The sequence below is a fragment of the Balaenoptera musculus genome, chromosome 2 (assembly GCF_009873245.2).
Source record: "Balaenoptera musculus isolate JJ_BM4_2016_0621 chromosome 2, mBalMus1.pri.v3, whole genome shotgun sequence".
NCBI classification, from domain to species: Eukaryota; Metazoa; Chordata; class Mammalia; order Artiodactyla; family Balaenopteridae; genus Balaenoptera; species Balaenoptera musculus.
This window is the reverse complement of record NC_045786.1, coordinates 106,523,437-106,536,932: the sequence shown is the minus strand read 5'-3', so window position 1 is coordinate 106,536,932 and position 13,496 is coordinate 106,523,437. Positions and strand designations below refer to the sequence as shown.

Sequence of the window (13,496 nt, the reverse complement as noted above, 5' to 3'; positions counted from 1 at the left end):
ACACAAAAGTATTTCATCCCACATTCCAGTCATTATAGAATTCATTATTCCCATCTGGTTAAGTGTAACAGCCACTTGAGTTCCCAAGAAATGTGCTTTAGTTGGTACTTCATTACATTTAACCACAGTTGGTAGCTTAATTAACTGTGATGCCACTACAAGCCATGGATTACTAGCATCTATTTCCCATTGACAAGGAGCTCAGCACTGTGCTAAAGCTCAAGGGCATGGCCAAACAATCTCAAAATCCCATCTTCAAGAGTCTACCTCCTGAGATCTATCCCACTTCTTATACCAATTCTGAATCAATCTGGGTCCAATCAGGAGATAGAAACAACACAGTGATTCAAACAGGAGAAGTTTAATATAAATAATTACTAAGCTATGATAAAAGGGTAAATCTCCCTAGGGTTATGAGAGAGTACCTAAAGGAAAAAAATACTTGGACTGGAGGCTCTTTCTACAAGAGTGAGGTTCAGACTTCACTGGAGAAGGTACAGCTGAAGAGCAGGTGTTGAAGGGTGAATTTGGAGCTGCGATGCAATAAATTGATATCAGGACATCTCCTATGCTTCTCCTATCCACTGTCTCCTCTTCCCAATCAATTTATTCACTCTTTTATTGGACCAATAGTATGGAGCACTTATCACGCCTCAGGTGCTCTTTTCAGTGCTGGAGATAACACACTGGGCAAGACAAAGCCTCTGCCCTCATGTCATTCTATTGGGATAATAAAGCAACAAACAAGTCAAATAATATATTCTCAGATTATGATATAAAAAAGTAAGGCAAATAAAATATCATGTTGCTCAACATTTTTTAAAGAAAAAAAAAGCAGACTAAGAAGGTGACTGTAATTTAAAAGATATAACCTTTTTAGATAGAATGGTCAGCAAACTTTTCTGAAGAGGTAACTTTCGAACAGAGACCTACTACTCACCATTAGTACCTACCAACTAGCACTCTTCCAGTCATCAATCGAAAGTCACAGTTGAATCATGTCATTTTCTTCTCAAAAATCTTTCATAACCCCCTACTTATATGTAGATTAAGCAGATCAAAGCTGCATTCAATAATAAAAGTGATCAGGACAAATCTCCAGTCCTAGAAGGGTCATGATATGCTAAGCAAGATATAAAGACAGAAGCCTAATTGTTTGGAATGAGTAAGTCCAAGTAGGGTGAAGAAAACCCATGGGAAGGTGAGCCCATGTTTCACTTGGGCTAGAGCCTCCTATGGGCCATTTCCTTTGCCCACAGATAATACAACTCATAAATGGAAAAACTGCGCTTCTTGAAATGGTCCATCAATACCCGTGACTGGGGTTCAGTGTATGGATTCATTTGTCATTCACACTAAGCTCTGTCCTCCCACTGATATCCATTAGAAACAGAATGTTTTAATTTCCACCTGGTACTTTCTCACTTGCTCCTTTTTCTTCAGAACCTAGAAAACTAAAAATTGACTGCTGGTCTCCCTCAGAGGCACAAACAGTAGATTGTGAGAGATCAAGTATCTTGCCCAAGATCACATAGGTTTATTGGTGGCAGCCAGGATTCAAATCCTATTTTTTGTGCTACCGTAATTCTCAAAGTTTGTGCATAATAAGTTAGTCTGAGGAGATGCTGAATGAAAAAATGTTTATGATCAAATAAATTTGGTAATCACTACATACCATAGTACCCTTTTAGAAATTTAGATTGTACATTTGCATCCTAAAAGCTCTGAGAAGTCTAAGATTTGAAGGAAGAAAATTTTGTTTAACTTTATTCATTCATTCATTTAACAAATACGTATTGAAACTTTACCAAGTTCAGGGCATTCCAGGCAAAAGAAAGAGTACAAAGGCCCCAAGGCAAGAAAAAAACTGGCTTGTGTGGGGAACTTACAAAAGGCTGATATGACTGAAGTGTAGTGCTGACATGAGAACAGTAAGATACGAGGTTGCAGAAGTTGGCAAGGAATTAGTGGATGACCAAAAGAAATTTGGATTTTTATTCCCAATAGAATCAGAAGCCACTAAAAGATTTAGCTGAACATTAAACTTATCTGGTCACAATCCTCTTTATTCCATAAAATTTTCATAAACATATGCTTCTTTATACTTTGTTGACCCCCTTTCACTGGTAGAAACTGATTATGACCAAGATAAACTCCTCCAGGCTGAAATCATTTCATAGACACTGTAAACCCTAGCATAGACATAGTGACTACTCAGTAAATGATGTGCGGAATGGATTAAAATCATGAAGGGATGGAAAGCTATGACATTTGATAAATGTCTGAAAGAACTCGAAATGTTTCATCCTGCCATCTGGAAGATTTATGATCACAGAACAAGACACAAACCTTCAAATGTTTGCAGTGATACTAGAAGACAAATTAGACTGACTTTGTAAGGCTCAAGAAGGTGTGCTCCTAGTCAGGAGCAATGAATTGTAATTACAGAGAAGCAGACAATAAAATGGACATGTCATTGAGGCAATAAATCTCTCATCACTTGTTTTCAAACAGAGATGAAATTATAGGGAATCATTTATTTATCAATCAAAGCCTGGATTACATACTTTGAAAATCTCTTTCAACCCTAAGATTCTGGGATTCCATTTGGAAAGGATTGGAGGAAGGAAAATGAGTAGATGAAGAAGTAGGTGTGGCTAGAGAAAATTTTAGACAACATTTTTTTTTTAAATTTTGCAAACCTTTTATCTGATTAAGGCAGAGTAAGGAGAATTACTTAAAAGAATGAAATGAAGGAAAGGAACTTCCAATAAAATGTGTCAGTATAAAGATATTCTTATTATACGCCTCACTCTGACACTAACATTAAACAAAAAAGAAAAAAACTAGAGAAAAAATGTTCGTCATCAATAAAGTCTCTAACACTCCCAGAATTCCAAGTCAAAACCTGTAAAATCTGTCAAATAAAACTAAAGGAGCCACCTAAAAATTTGTAGAATTCTTGAAATATTTCTGTAATACACAAGAAAGCACTAATAGTAGAAAATTTTAGGGAGTAAGAATTGGGTTTGTGGAAAGATGGGGGAGTAGGGACTTTTAGTTTTCACTTTGTATGTTTCCTACTCTTTGAACATTTTTAGATAAAGATGTATATATTTTACATTTTAAAAACAATTTCAGAAGGATAAAAGTGGTAGAAGTAAATTTGTACTGAATATATGGAAGATGCTTTCAAGGAGACATGTATCTTCAGAGTTATAAATCTGAGTACATGACAACTTAAAATAGTCCTCTGAGAGGAAAGCAAAGGGATAGCCAATATAAAATGTACTCTACTTCTAGACCCTACAATCCTACAAAAAACAAGCTCCGTGATACCTGAACTTTTAATTTGATTGGAAGAATTAGATTCACACCACTCTGTAGAAACACCTGGAAGCTAATAAAATATAACATGTACTCATTAATAAAAGTCCAGCCCTCTCATCAACAATAAGCATAAGTCCATGAGCATGGTTGTAGGTATAGACTGAGCAATAGCTGAGAATCTAATTATATCTTCTTCTTAGACACTAAAGTTTAGGTATGTAGTCTATGAGTAGCACCTTAACAGTCAGATTTCAATGGAAAAAAAACACAAGTGAGTGGAGAGATATTTTTCCCAAATTCCAAGGTTCAGGTAGATTTCAGTTGAAAAACACATTTTGTCTTATGCTAAATTTATTGCTTTGGAAATATTATACTGAATGAAATGCCAAGCCATATTTTAAAGGGAAATTTTCTTTTAATGTCACTTACAAGAAATGACCTGGAGCTTTACAGAAGTAATGCCATTGGCCTTTCTTTTTTAAGAAATCTACATTCCACCCCAAGCATCTGTAGGCTACAGAGTATTATCAGACAACTAATACATCCCAATCAGACTGAATTTATTTATAGACAACGTTCTTTTTGCAATGTTAGATGCCTCATTAACTTGATTCAGCTTGTGCATAGCAAAAATATTCCCTCCCTCTTCAGATTTTTGATAGAGTGAATTATAATTTCTTGTCTCACTCATTATAAACCTTTAGCTTGGAGGACATTTCAGAAATGTGTAGTGCCACTTATGTAAATCCTGGATTACTTGGCCTGGATTAATTATGTGCTTTATTTATCTTTATTTGGGAGGAATATGGAGTGGTATAGTGACCATTCTTATTTTTCGCTTCACATGGAAAATAAGTTAAAATTTAATTTTGCTATAAACCTCCTCCTAGGAGAAATGAAATGTAAATTGTGTTTGAGTAGATTCCATTATACATATTATTGTCAAGTTATTGGGGTATGGGTGGGATAGTTGGGGTTTTAAAACTCCTAGAGCCTTAATAACTCGATGTACTTTTTAGATACGTTCATCTGAGAAGAAAACCAAGGAGATACTGTGAAAAATCATCATATATAGCTTCTATATTATGTTACACATATTGAAATTGTGAAATTTCCTTTTGAATATCACTATGCAACTTTGGGTTGTATGCTCTTTTAATTTGGCTTGCACTTCTACAGCGTGGGGGAAAAAATGATTTTTCGTTCCAAATATTCCACTACAACTGTTTCAGACTCATCATTTTTAAAAAACCAGATTTAACAGGTTAAATTGAGCTCGGGAAAAAGATGATGATTAAAAAGCTAACCTCCATTTCTCTTAAATTCAACCTATCATGCTTTCAATGAATTTTCACACAAATAAATAAGAATACCTAATGTTTGATGTAAAGTAGCCACAAATTAGACTTGGAAATATTCCACATTTTGTTTTAAATAAATGGAGTTTTGTGAAGAACAAAGAAACATTTTTCTTAAATTACGGCCTGCAGTGTTTTAAATTTCCTCTGTATGATTTATTTACCTGTTCTATATACTGGAATATAACAGATATGAAATATCCAATATATGTGGTTTTCCTTGTTTGCCAGATGATAGGGAACGTATCAATACTTACAATCTTGTAGCTCTGTTACTATCACAATTAATTTAGCCAAAGTTGATCATATAACAACAACAACAACAACAAAAAGGTGGTTTCATTGCTGAGTCTTCACACTTGAAAACGTGTAGCAGAAATATGAACAACTTAATAAGCAAGTTTCAGGACTTCTGTTTTTAGTCAAAGAAAAATGTAGAAATTCTTTCCCTTCTGCAAAGCCGATCTTGTTTTTTGGTTTTTTTTTTTCTTTATTATATGTATTCTAAGTAAACTTCTATTCAGAAGAAAGAATTAAAAAGAAATCTCTAAATATGAAATACCCCATGTGATTGGAAAAGAAAAAAAATACCAAAAAAAAATTTTTTTAAAGCATCTCTACCCACTGTTTTGTCATGAAAGACCATGACATTAACTAGAAAAAAATTTCCCCTTCTAGACCACAAATAGTCCTGGATCCACACTGTTTGGTAAAAATTCTGATTCTCGAGAGTTCCCTGGTGGCCAAGTGGTTAGGATTCCAGGCTTTCACTGCCCCGGCCCAGGTTCAATCCCTGGTCGGGGAACTGAAATCCCCTACAAGCTGCACGGCGTGGCCAAAAAAAAAAAAAAAAAAAAATCTGATTCTCATAAGAGATTGGGAATTTATGCAGAACAGTATGACTTACGTTCATCAGATGGAGTGGTTTTCTTTGTGATGGGAATGGGAATGGAGAATTGAAAGCATTTAAAATTAAGATGGAGTTCCTAAACTTATAAAATCGGTCTAGTGTGCCAAATGTATGCCGAATGACATGCAGTATGGTTTAAGCATATATAACTGGCCTGTGGTTGAGCTGTCTTTTTCAGAATACATAAATGAAAAGTTATTTGTAAGCCAATGTTTCGGTCCTAGAGAAGTTCCAAGTTTACCTGTTAATCAGGTTTTAAGGCTTCAGGGTACGAAGGGTAAGCCCAAACTAGAGGCCGTCTCTTATCCCAATCACAGTTAAAGTCAGCTGTGGGAGGCTGCCACCCTTGAATGCTTTATAATCAGCTTGAGACATGAAACTGACTCATTTCTGGAAGTGTGGGGGGCTGTTCTTTCACTCTCTTCAGTGCATGAATGCCACCATAAAATAAGATTAAAAGCTCTGGGATTTCCCCCGCTGCTTCCCTTCCCTATTTGTTAGCTTTTCATGGTATGTGGGCTTATACTGTATTTATGTTTTCTCTGCTTCAAATTATCTCACTCACAATTTTGCATTGGACAGCCCGCTTTGCTATACTTCTAAAATAAGACATATTTTCCTATTATGCTCTATTTTATCATGTTATTTTTAAAAGATTAACAGCTTAAATATAAATAGATATAATACTTAAACTCATTAGAGTTACATTATCTTTGTTGGTGCCCCACTCCATTCAATGTCATCTCTTGGGAGATTACTTGTGAGCTTCTTCCCCACTGTCTAAAGGTAGCTGTAAACTTGTCCTCTAAAATACTATTATTAGGGAATCACACTGCAATTATAGACTTTCTTCCTGAAGCTTCTAAACTTCAAGCTATAGTGTTTTATTTCCTTCTTTGAAAAGTGTCTTAGTCTCCTCAATTATGGACACGTATCTTCCAGGATCTTATAGACATTCACCTTACTTAAGTTATTGCTCCCTTGTATTTTGAAAAATCTTACTCAAGTTTTAAAGGAGGAAAGTGCTTAATGTACTCAACCAACTCTCAAATGAGTTAGAAAAATAAACTACATATATATGCGTAGATATATATAGTTTTTACATATAAACTATATATAGAGAGAAAGACAGAGAGGCTGAGAGAGTGAAACAGAGGGAGAGACAGACAGAGAGAGGTGATATAGAAAATGTGGTAAGTGTTCATTTAAAAATCAGTAGGGAATTCCCTGGTGGTCCAGTGGTTAGGACTCCACACTTCCACTGCAGGACTGTAGGGGACACAGGTTTGATCCCTGGTCAGGGAACTAAGATCCCACATGCTGTGTGGTCAAAAAATAAATAAATATATAAATAATAAAATAAAATAAAAATCAGTAAATCTTAGAAAAGAATATCTAGGAGTTTTCTGTACTATTCTTGCAACACTTCTTTAAGTTTGAAGTTATTTCAAAATGAAAAAGTAGGGAATTCCCTGGCAGTCCAGTTTTAGGACTCTGTGATTTAACTGCTGAGGGCCCAGGTTCGATTCCTTGTGGGAACTAGGATCCCACAAGCCATGCGGTGCAGCCAAAAAAAAAGGAAAAAAGAAAAAAATATATTAGTTTAAGTATGACATTTGCAAGTATGTAGCAAATAATTTAATAGTTAATGTAGCAAATAATACTATGATGACAACAATCATCATTTATAATAAAACTAAACATATAACATAAAGTGAGGCAATGATTGGGGTGTAGGGTACTTACACTAAATCCCTTCTCTTTCATATCAAGAATTTAACAAATTATTGTGTTATTTTATATCAAGACATAGAATGATAAGTCTGTTTGGTGAGGTTGAGATGAGAAAGATCAGAACAAAGTATTCAGAATTGGTAGAAGTGGGTGTTATGCAGAGAGGTAGGAAGGAGATTGATTTTATTTATATACTTATTTTTACTGAGATAGCACTGGTTTATAACATTAAATAAGTTTCATGTAGATAAAATTATATTTCTACTTCTGTATACACTACAGTGTGCTTATCACCAAAAATTTAGTTTCCATCCATCACCATCCAGTTGACACCCTTTTACCCATTTTCCCTCCCTGACCCCTTTTCCCTCTGGTTAACACTACTCTATTCTCTGTATCTAAGTGTTTGGTTTTGCTTGGTTTGTTTTGTACATTTATTTTGTTTTTTTGATTTTTTTGATGTTTTTTTTATATTCAGCATATGAATAAAATCATAAGGTATTTGTCTTTCTCCATCTGACTTATTTCACTTGGCATAATATCCTCAAGGTCCATCTATGTCGCCACACATGGTAAGCTCTCATCTTTTTATGACTAGTATTCCACTGTATATACATATATATACATATGTGTATATATATATGGAATATATATATGTCACATCTTTAACCTTCCATCTGTTGATGGGTACTTAGGTTGTTTCCTTATCTTGACTATTGTAAATAATGCTGTGATAAATATAGGGGTGCATATATCTTTTCAAACTACTCTTTTTGTATTCTCTGGATAAATATCCAGAAGTGGAATAGTTGAATCATATGGTAGTTCTATTCTTAATTTTTTGAGGAATCTCCATACTATTTTCCACAGTGGCTACACCAACTTACTTTCCCACCAACAGTGTATGAGGGTTCCCTTTTGAAGGAGACTTACTTTAAATAAATAAGGCATTGGCAATACACATACAAACAATCCTACTTAAGTAGAAAGGGTTTAACCATATGGTTCATTCAAGGTCTGCAAGTAGTCACAATCAGAACTGTAGATGCAGATAATTGTACTTGATCAATGACAAGACAGTAACAAGCAATGAGAAGTTATAAAGCAATCAATGGAGAATAACAGAAAAGACAGGACAGATACATAATACCAGAGAATTTTAAAAAAGAAAACCTGAAGCAATTGACTCTGTCAGCTTAAGTTGCTTTCACATTCCTCTTACCCTGGGTGAGAGTTATTCTGACTGAGCCAGACCTGCAGACTTAGAGGGTTCACTGGAAATAAAAATTAGAAAATTCAGTCTGGCTTGGTAGAATGCAGAAAGGGGATCCAGTAGAGTGTTTAGTAAGGGTTTATCCAAATAAAGTTTTTATTTTGTAATAGTTTTAGATTTACTGAGAAGTTTCAGATGTAGTACAGAGAATCCCATACACCATATACCATTTCTCCTATTATAAACATCTTATATTTGTGTGGTACATTTGTCACAATTAATGAACAAATATTGATACATTATTATTAACTAAAGTCCACATTTTATTCAGATATCCTTGGTGTTTACCAAATGCTCTTTTCTCTTCCACAGTCCCATCCAAGATATCACATTAATTTGGTTGTCAATTCTCCTTAAGCTCCTCTTGGCTGTGATAGTTACTCAGACTTTCCTTGTTTTTGGTGACCATGACAGACTGTGGGAGTACTGGTGAGGTATTTTGGTCAATGTCCTTCTATTGAGATTTTTCTGATGTTTTTCTCATGATTACACTGGTGTTGTGTGTTTTGGAGAGAAAGCTCACAGAGGTAAAGTGTCATTCTCATCACATCACATCGAGAATACATATTATCAAGGTGACTTGTCACTGTTGATATTAATCTTGATCACCTGGTTGAGGTAATGTGTCAGGTTTCTCCACTGTAAAGTTACTCTTTTTTCCCCCTTTCCATTCTATACCCTTTGGAAGGAAGTCCCTATGCATAGCCCGCACTTAAGAAGTGAGGAGTTAGGCTCCATCTTCTTGAGTGTAGAGTATCCAAATAAATTCTTTAAAATTCTACTGCACAGGAAATGTGTCTGTTCTCTCCCGTTTGTTTATTTACTTAATTATTTATATCAGTTTGGACTCATGAATATATATCTTGTACTTTGGGTTATAATTCGATACTATTTTATTTTGTTGCTCAAATCATTCCAGCTCTGTCTATTGGGGGGTCTTTCACTTGGCTTCTGTGTCCCTTTGACATACTCCCATCACTGTGTGTCTGTGTGTGTGTGTGTATGTGTTGAGCACTTTCTTTCTTTCTAACACTACAAGGTTCTCCCAGATTATCTTGTATATTTCTTGCCCCAGCCTTAGAATTAGCCATTTCTCCAAGGAGCCTTAGTTCCTTTAATTAAAGAATGGTTCTAGAAACCAAGATCTGGGTGCTAAGTGTACTTGTTGCTACTGGGTGTCCTTGCTTCTAGGCTCTCTCAGCTAACAGAATAAGAAAATATGTGGATGTATGTTAACCTTTGTGTGTGTATATATATATATATATATATATATATATATACACACACACACACATATATATATAGAGAGAGAGAGAGAGAGAAAGAGACAGAGACAGACAGACAGTCACATACCTTGGAGATATTGCAAGTTCAGTTCCAGAACACTGCATTAAAGCACATATCACAATACACTAAGTCACATGAATTTGGGGGTTCCCAATGCACATAAAAGTCATGTTTATACTATTCTATAGTCTGTTAAATGTACAATAACATTATGTCTAAAAAACAATAAATATATATCTTAATGGAGTAATACTTTATTGCTAAAATACGTTAACCATCATCTGAGCCTTCAGCGAGTTGTGGTAGTGACATCAAAGACCTCTGATCACAGATTACCATAACAAATATGATAATAATGAAAAAGTTTGAAATACTGTGAAAATTACCAAAATGTGACACCGAGACCTGAAGTGAGCAAATGCTGTTAGAAAAATGGCACTGATAGACTTGCTGGACACAGGGTTGCCACAAACCTTCAATTTGTAAAAAAGCAATATCTGTGACGTACAGTAGAGTGAAGCACAATAAAACAAGGTATGCCTGCATTTATAACTATTTCTCTATGTTTCTGTCTGAATCTATAGTAAGCTAAAAATGAGCTTATGCTGATATCTCCAACTATATTCTATTACCAAACAAACCTTTTTTTTGTTTGTCTGTATCCTCCAGCTCCAACACTGAGAAACTTGCCTCCCACAATCTGCCATTCATCTACCTCACTATTCAATTCTAGTATTTATGCATAGTGGCTTCAGAATTGTTAACCCATAGCCCCATGGGAATCAAAATTAAAGTACACTGCTTATGTGCAGTTTCTTCCCTTGCCTTTAGTCTAATGTCTCCACTCATTTCCAAAACTACTTAAACCAGAAATTTTCTCCCCATTCCTTCAGTGAGGTTGTTTTATAGATGTTATATAATTAGATTGTTTTGTCACAGTATACATTACATTCTGGAATCTACCAACCTTCTAAATGATTTTTTATTTGCATACATTAAAGTTCATTCTTGTGCCATGGATTTTGACAAAGGCAGAGTGTCATGTATCTATCACTCCAGTATCATACATAATACTTATCTCCACAAACCCCTGCCTCAACCCAAACCAACCTGCCCCCAAACACAGTCAGTGCCATGCCCTCAAAAAAATAGTAACTCCTCTGGAAAAAAAATCTTAAGGGGCACAATATCCTCCTACTTTCAATGTTCCACACTCCCCAGCACAAGCCTCCTTGGCTTTTTTTCCCCCTGCTCCTTCCCCTACCCTCCCCCAGCTACCTCCATTACCTTAAAGAAGGGGTTTTTTTCTCTCTCTCACCCTCACATTGTAGGAGTGCATGAGCAGGCCAGGTGCACAATCACATTTTTCAAGAAATAACTTCACAAGATTTCCAATGATAGGCAAAGATTGAATGATAAGAACCCCAGAACCAGGAGAGGTAGTTCAGTTGCAGACCATAAAGACACTGCTGCTCCAGAGCTTTAAGAACAAGAAAAAACACTCTTTGACATAAATTGTAGCAATGTTTTTTTGGATCTGTCTCCTAAGACAAAGGAGATGAAAGCAAAAATAAACAAATGAGACCTAATTAGACCATTGACAAAATGAACAGACAACCTACCAAATGGGATAAAATATTTGCAAATGATATGACTGATAAGGGGTTAATATCCAACATATATAAATAGCTCTTACAACTCAACATCAAAAAAACAAACAACCGATTAAAAAATGGGCAGAAGAACTGAATAGACATTTTTCCAAAGAGGAAATGCAGATGACCAACAGACACATGAAAAGATGCTCAATATCGCTAATCATCAGGGAAATGCAAGTCAAAACCACAATGAGATATCACCTCACACCTGCCAGAATGGCTATCATCGAGAAGAACACAGATAACAAACGTTGGTGAGCATGTGGAGAAACGGGAAGTTGGTGGGAATGTAAATTGGTACAGCCACTGTAGAAAACGGTTTGGAGGTTTCTCAAAAAACTAAAATTAGTACTACTATATGATCCAGCAATTCCACTCCTGGATATATATCCAGAAAAAACAAAAACACTAATTCAAAAAGATATGTGCATCCCAATGTTGATAGCAGCATTATTCATAGTAGCCAAGATATGGAAGCAACCTAAGTGTCCATCAACAGACGAATGGATAAAGAAGATGTGGCATATATATATATATATATATATATATATATATATATATATATATGTATACACACACACACATACATACATACATATATATATGTATGTGTGTGTATATATATATATATATATACACACACACACACACACACACACACACACACACACAATGGAATACTACTCAGGCATAAAAAAAGAATGAAATTTAGCCATTTGCAACAACATGGATGGACTTGGAAGGCAATATGCTAAGTGAAATGAGTCAAACAGAGAAAGACAAATACTGTATGGTATCACTTATCTGTGGAATATAAAAAATAAAACAAATGAACAAATATAACAAAACAGAAGCAGACTCATAGATACAGAAAACAAACTATACATGGTTACCTGTGGGGAGAGAAAAGGGGGGAGTGGATTAAGAAGTACAAACTATTAGGTATAAAATAATATACAAGGATATATTGTACAATATGGAGACTATAGCAAATATTTTATAATAACTATAAATGGAGTGAAACCATAGAATATAAATAATTACATACATACGTACCCCAAAAACGTGAGAGAGAAAAACCTTTTACCACACAGCAAAAGAAAAAGTCTGAACTCCCCAGCAAAACCACGGCAAATTTTCCACTACAGTAGTGCAAAAAGAATTCGGACGGAGCTAGCTGAAATCACCTTTGACCCTCCTCCTAACCGAAGTGCTGGACCTAAAAGAGATAGCACCTATGAACAGAGACTGGCTATACTCGGTCCATCAGGTCCTGTGTATGAAAGTGGTGTATTTTTTCTAAATATCACATGTTCATCCAATTATTCATTTAAGCCACCAAACGTTCCTTTTCACACCACAATCTGTCACTGCAACATCAACAGTCAAGGAGTCATCTGTTTGGGTATCCTTAAAGACAGCTAGAATCCTGCTTTACTGTTTCAAGGATTTTGCGGTCAATTTGTTCCCTTTGACATTGACAGGCTGCAACTCTGTAGATCCTCTGGTTGGAAGCATAGCTGCTTAGTATTTGACCAACAAAGAAGAACATGACAAGAGATAGGCAACACAATTCACATAATTTGTATGCAGTGAGAAAGAGCAGAGGCATCTTCTTACTGCGCTGCAAATCTTTATAGCCTTTACAATATGGACTTCTGTGTATGTGTTATGCTGCTGATTCTACTCTGGGCCTTTATCCTCTGGAAAGTGGGAGACTGCCCCAAAGGGCAAATGCTGTCAAGAATAGAACTTTGTAACTGTAGATAATTTATGTTTAAACACCTACTTGAAAGTCTTGCTTCTTTGGGATATTAAAATGCATTTTGTAATATACTAAAGATACTGGTCTTGATGTCTACCAAATATTATAGTGCATTTTGGCTTAACTCATTATCTGTATGAAGTTATAAAAGTAGCCATATAGGAATTAGATCATTTGTAGT

General features: G+C 35.3%; 1 pseudogene; it reads left to right on the top strand.

Annotated features, from left to right (window-relative positions):
• The first annotated feature begins 9,012 nt into the window (after positions 1-9,012).
• LOC118889889 lies at positions 9,013-13,114 on the top strand (annotated as a pseudogene).
• Positions 13,115-13,496: the final 382 nt, after the last annotated feature.